The sequence below is a fragment of the Perognathus longimembris genome, chromosome 21 (assembly GCF_023159225.1).
Source record: "Perognathus longimembris pacificus isolate PPM17 chromosome 21, ASM2315922v1, whole genome shotgun sequence".
Lineage (NCBI taxonomy): Eukaryota > Metazoa > Chordata > Mammalia > Rodentia > Heteromyidae > Perognathus > Perognathus longimembris.
The window spans coordinates 25,803,266-25,809,933 of NC_063181.1; the positions used below are offsets into that span (position 1 = coordinate 25,803,266).

The following is a 6,668-nucleotide window of genomic DNA, read 5'->3' on the forward strand; positions in this document are numbered from 1 at the left end:
AAAAGTGGAAGTAGAAAAACACATTTATAGTGATCAAAATTTAAAAAAAAATTGACAGAGAACACATACTCTGGACCAGTTGTACATTTAATTGATAAACTACAGGAACTTTGTGATGTGTGTGTGTGTGTATGTGTGTGTGTGTAATACTTAAACATACCTTAAGACAAATTGTTCTGTGATGAACATTGTGCTGTGATGAATTTAGCTTTAGTGTGGTGTTGCTTGTAATCTTTTGGGTAGATGCCCCAAAGTGGGGCTCCTTGTTATTAGGGGAATTCTATGTTTAGCCTTCTGAGGAGCCTCCATACCACATTCCAGAGTGGTTGAACAAGTTTACATTCCCAGGAACTGTGTAGAAGGGTTCCCATTTGGCCATATCATTGCAGCACAATTTGTCATTGCTAAAGTATGGAACCAACCCAGATGCCCCTCAGTAGACGAGAGGATCAGGAAAATGGGATACATATGCACAATGGAATTCTATGTCTCTATCAGAAAGAAAGACAGTGCCCCATAAGGAAATGGAAGGACTTGGAAAAAAATCATGCTAATTGTAGTGAGCCAGACCCAAAGAAACATGCTATGGATGCTATGGTTTCCCTCAAAGGGAATAATAATTAGTACATGTTTAGGTTAGTCATAGCAGATCACACTAGCCCAATAGCTATGCCCTTATGAACACATAAGATGATGCTAAGTGAAATGAACTCCATATTCTGGGGAAAAAGTGATATATTATTGTTGTAATTATTTTCAATATGCCATGTGAAACAGTACCCTTTTTGTTTTCTTTTCTCTCTCTCTTGTATTCCCATCCCATGGTTTTACCCCTGCTCTCAATGTATCTGATCTTAATACCTTGGATACTGTATATATGTGTATTAGAACTAGGGAAGGTAAAGGGAATACCCAAATTAACAATAAAGAAAAAAAGTGAAAAGAAAAACAAAAAACATACCTTAGGAATTTTATTAAAACACATCTTCAGGTGACTGGGGTAGGGGTGGGGGAACAGAGGGGGTGGTGGTAATTGGGCATTTGTTTTCTATAATCTGTAACTCTGTAAACATGTTTAAATCAATCTGTATCCAGCCTATTGATTCACACATAAACTCAATATAAATTGAGTGTTAGAAGACATAGAGCTGTTACCAAAAATATTAAATAATATTAATATTTACTATTTGATTTGTCTTTCATACCTGCACATATGTGCCAGAAACAATTCTGGATATTTAAAATTGAAGTTAATGCAAGATAAATTTTGTGTATTTACATTGGTTTTTGCAAAATTGGAGGCAGAACAAAAACTCATCCATTATAAGTTAAGGGTAATTTGCATTTCATAATTCACCTTTACAAATGTTTATGTAGAAAATGATCAAAAATGATTTTTAATGAAAATGTGCATCTAATGTAACTAAACTTTAATTTTGTGATATTTGCAATTTAGAGCTTTCATAATTACATGGCCTGTTACTTAAAAAGATGTAGGGTTACATTTCCTTAACTCTGTATTCTAAAGACCAAATTCTAAAGACTTTTACTTGCTATTTACATTTCTTTAGTTTTTATTCAGAATAATTTAGTTTGACTAATTCCAAACCAATTTGCCTACATAAAGTCTCTTAATGTACACTAAACATTTTCTTTATTTGAACAGATGTTGAGACATTTTTGTTTTAATTTATCTATTTAGGACTGAGACTCTCTTGAGATAAGTCATGCATGCTGTTAGCAGGCTACATTTGATGAGAAGGTAATGAGGAAAGGGATTATTCATTTGATTGATGGATGGCCAAGGAACGTACTTCAGTGTTAAAACCTTATTGTTTTCCAGTGAGTAAAGAAGTTAAAAGATTGCCAAGTATCTTGTGCTGGTGTTTACAGTGGCATGATGTCATAGTGCAATTTATGTAGTAAAGTCCCAATCTGATATGACACTATCAGTCATTTGACGCAGCTTACATTTAATTTGGCTATATCTCAAGTAGATAGCTTAATAACATTAACTTGGTTATCCTAGAATCTATTGAATATGTATGTGATTTCAATAGAATGGTCTAGATTTTAAATGGGAGACACCATTTGTAAAGAAATTCTGTATGTAAAATGTACAAAACAAAACATAACGGAAAATAACACTATGGAGGTGATGAGATAACAGGTCATGGTTGATCAGGCAGTGTAACAATGAGAACACCACCTCACCAACGTCTTAGTCCTGGTATCTGCTGAATCTCTAAAGACAATTTTAACTCAGCAAAATGACGTTGATACCCAGTCACTTTTAAGACATCCTTGATATGATACTAAGGAAACATCAGAGATTTCTTTTAAAACTCACATAGTCATGATTAAAAATATAAGTTAAAAAACCATTTCATGTCTTCCACATTCTCAAAGCCAGAGTTCTATTTATTTTATTTTACACAAGAGCCAACTAAGATACTTATACTTTCAGGTCTTCATTTAAGATTCAATTTCTTAGAAGTAGATTTCAAATTATATCGTAGCATTGCAAGTATAATTTTAAGATTTTCACATACTCCCTGGTATGGTGAACTTCTCAAGATGAAAATTAAGATTTCATATGATTCTAGTAGTCAGACTATATGGACTATATATTGAATAGTTCCTCTCCTTTTAAAAAATTATCCATTTATTGAAGAAACATAAGAATGTGAGCTCAGGATCTTGTGCTTGTGCAAAAGAGATTTTCTAGTTGAACCATACCCTCAGCCCTTTTTATTTTCCTTATTTTTTTCAAGCAGGATCTAGCACTTCTGGATTACAATTTTCTTACGAATGCTTCCTGTGCTCTGTGGCTGGAGCAACAGCATGTCCTGACATTCCTGGTTTTAGTGTTTGAGAATGGGAGCCTCCTTACATTGTTTTTAACCTGGGCTGTCCTCAAACTGGTATCCACCCAATCTCTTCCTCTGGACTTGCTGGTATGAAAGGAGTGTATCACTATCTCTGTGCACCCACCCCCACCCCTACCCCTTTGCTTTTTCTCATGTAACCAACATGAAGAAGATATTCTAGTCTTTTGTAGACAGGTGTTGCCCTTGTATTTAAGTTTTGATAACCTGGGCTGTCCTCAAACTGGTATCCACCCAATCTCTTCCTCTGGACTTGCTGGTATGAAAGGAGTGTATCACTATCTCTGTGCACCCACCCCCACCCCTACCCCTTTGCTTTTTCTCATGTAACCAACATGAAGAAGATATTCTAGTCTTTTGTAGACAGGTGTTGCCCTTGTATTTAAGTTTTGACAGTTGCTGATAAGCAGAAACATTGTATAGAATTTTTTTTTTTTTTTTTTTTTTTTTTGGCCAGTCCTGGGCCTTGGACTCAGGGCCTGAGCACTGTCCCTGGCTTCTTCCCGCTCAAGGCTAGCACTCTGCCACTTGAGCCACAGCGCCGCTTCTGGCCGTTTTCTGTATATGTGGTGCTGGGGAATCGAACCTAGGGCCTCGTGTATCCGAGGCAGGCACTCTTGCCACTAGGCTATATCCCCAGCCCCTGTATAGAATATTTTTAAAGGTTACTTATTGGATGACTCTGAGAAGTGAGCAATTCTGTGCATCCCTTTTTCTTCCTGGATTGTTGCCTGTCTCCAGCAGCGTTGGGGCCACAAGGCAAACACAATGGTGAGACTTACATGCTAAAAATGAAGATTTTAAGAAAGAATAAAGACAAATTATTCTGCGAAGAAAATAATTGTGCTGGTGGCTTTGGTGTGGTCTTGCTTGTAATATTTTTGGTAGATGCCTGAAAGCGGGGCTGCTGGGTTATAGGAGAGCTCTATGTTTAGCCTTTTGAGGAACCTCCATACTGCTTTCCAGGGTGGTTGAACAAGTTTACACTCTGACCAACAATGTAGTAGGGTTCCCTATTGGCCATATCCTCTTCAACATCTGTTGTTATTAATTTTCTTGATAATGGACATCCTTACTGGTGGTGTTTTGATTTGCATTTTATGGCCAGTGATGTTGAGTTCATGTGTCTCTTGGCCATTCTTATTTCCTCTTCAGAAAAGTCTCTTTTTAGGTTTTTAGCCATTTATTTAGGTCTTTAGCCCATTTGGTTTTTTGAGGATTTTTTGGGGGGTATTTAATTTTTTGAGTTCTATCCATAGCTAAAAGAAAACTTAAGGAACAGCATTGCATTGCAAAAAAATGAAATCAGTTCTCCTCAAAGGCAAATTAGTCATTTTCCTTTTGGAACTTTGTTAGTCTGACTTGGAGCAGTTTACTCAAGATCTTAAGGCTTTTGCTTTCTCAATGATAAAGTAGGTGATTCTTTTAACTCTTGATCATCGGGAGCAAATACCAAAAAAATGTATACAATGTAATTCCTAGATTTGGAAGAATATGAGACCTTATATAGCAGTGAAAATACTTATCCAGTCTCTTAGATGATTTACCTTCTGCTGAATTTTACAAACACTGTATCTATGAATGAAAGAGATGGCATTTGCTGTGGCTGGATGTTTTAAAACATGAGCATTTAGAGAAAACACAAGGATTATAAATAAATATTTAAAGACATGGTATTAAGAAAATGAAACTACTGAAGGATAAGGAATGACAAACACATTAAAATAAATCTGAGCATGCTTGACAAAATATATGAAATATAAATCACCCAAAATACTCAGGTGGAGGTCACAGGGATTCTGTGGTGGCTGCTGTATGGGCATCTGCTAACCATGTTGTCCCGGGTGGCACTCTCCGCCGTCACCGCTGCGGCTCCGGGTCTGAAGAACGCAGCCTTTCTGGGACCGGGGGTATTGCAGACAAAAAGGATTTTCCACACTTGACAGCCAAGTTTTGCCCCTGTGCCACCTCTTCCCGAATATGGAGGAAAAGTACGTTTAGGGCTGATTCCAGAGGAATTCTTCCAGTTTCTTTATCCTAAAACTGGTGTAACAGGACCCTACATGCTTGGCACTGGGCTTATCTTGTATTTTCTATCCAAAGAAATATATGTGATTACTCCAGAGACCTTCTCTGGCTTATCATTATTAGGAATAATGGTCTATGTTATTAAAAAATATGGAGCCTCTTTCGCAGATTTTATTGATAAAATCAATGAGCAAAAAATTGCCCAACTAGAAGAGGTGAAACTGGGTTCCATCAAACAAATCCAGGATGCAATTGATGCAGAGAAGGCACAGCAGGCCCTGGTACAGAAACGCCACTACCTTTTTGATGTCCAGAGGAATAACATTGCTATGGCCTTGGAGATTTCTTACCGGGATCGGCTGCATCCAGTATACAAGGAGGTAAAGAATCGCCTGGACTACCATATCTCAGTGCAGAATATGATGCATCGAAAAGAGCAAGAACACATGATAAACTGGGTGGAGGCGCGTGTGATACAGAGCATCTCTGCACAGCAGGAAAAGGAGACAATTGCCAAGTGTATCACAGATCTGAAGATGCTTACAAAGAAGGCTCAGGCGCAGCCAGTTATGTAAATGAATGTTCTACAGAGATCACCAAAAACAGTTGACTGGGTGGAAATTACTCTGTATGCAAAATCTTTCATTATTGCTATCTACTGAAATCAGTTTACCTGTCTTAAAAAGAAAAGTTCAGGTTTCATTTAGTGAACTAAATCTGTTGGCCAGTCAAGTTTCTCATTCTTACTCTGCCTTTAGAGTTATTTGATTGATCACTTTTGAACGAGCTTTCATTAAAATTTGTTGTCTAATTTAGGATTATTACCAAGTTACAGTTTCATTTGGTAACTAATTTTACCATCTTCCAATAAAGTGACAATTTAAGACTAAAAAAAAAAAATCACCCAAAATACACTCAATGTGTTTTTCGTTATTACTTATATATTTTTTTTTTTGTTTTAAAGTGAAGCATAAAGATTGAGAATGCTGGATTAGAAAAAAGTAAGTTTATCCTGACTCTGTCACTTGCTAATAAAATCTCTTCAACCTTAGCCATCAGGGTTTGTAATTATAATCTCTGATTAAAATTCTTTCTCTTTATTGTTTTAGTACTCAAGGCCTAACGTATGAAACTGTAACCTCTCGGTATATCACATTAACAATAAATAAGAAAAAAAACCAAACTGATTTTAATGTTACATTTTCTCTAAACAGCATAAACAGGAAGATACAAAAGGAAGGATTTTTGCATAGACAATATAAACAATATATGTATTTTAATAGCTAAAATATACATTTACATTATAAACACCCTACTTTTAAAATGTTTTTTATGATCAATTTCCATTTTTTCTAGTTTTCCATCTTTCTAAATACATTGCATGTGTCAATGTAAATGAGAGAAAATTTGTTTTCTTATTCAGTTTGTAAAAATACTCTGTAAGAAATAAGGATAAAAAATCAGCTGTAAGATGAAAAATCAGCTGTTAGAGGAATTTTAATGAATTCCACACTGTAATTCCACACTGTGCTTTGATTTCTGTGAAAAGTACTTTTGAAAATTATCTTCTTTACATTGTACTTATTTCCACAGAATTAATAACTTGATTAGACAGTCAAGCAATTACCTGTACTTTTGAACATTAAAGTATTCTAATGTATATATTGGACAGACATTAGTAACATTTTATTTCATGTTTCTCTGACACAAATGTTATAAAATATTCTACAATATGTAATGCCATGTGTGAAA

At 35.7% G+C, this 6,668-nt stretch overlaps 1 pseudogene; it reads left to right on the plus strand.

Moving 5' to 3' along the window:
- The first annotated feature begins 4,670 nt into the window (after nucleotides 1-4,670).
- On the plus strand, nucleotides 4,671-5,807 carry LOC125339336 (annotated as a pseudogene).
- Nucleotides 5,808-6,668: the final 861 nt, after the last annotated feature.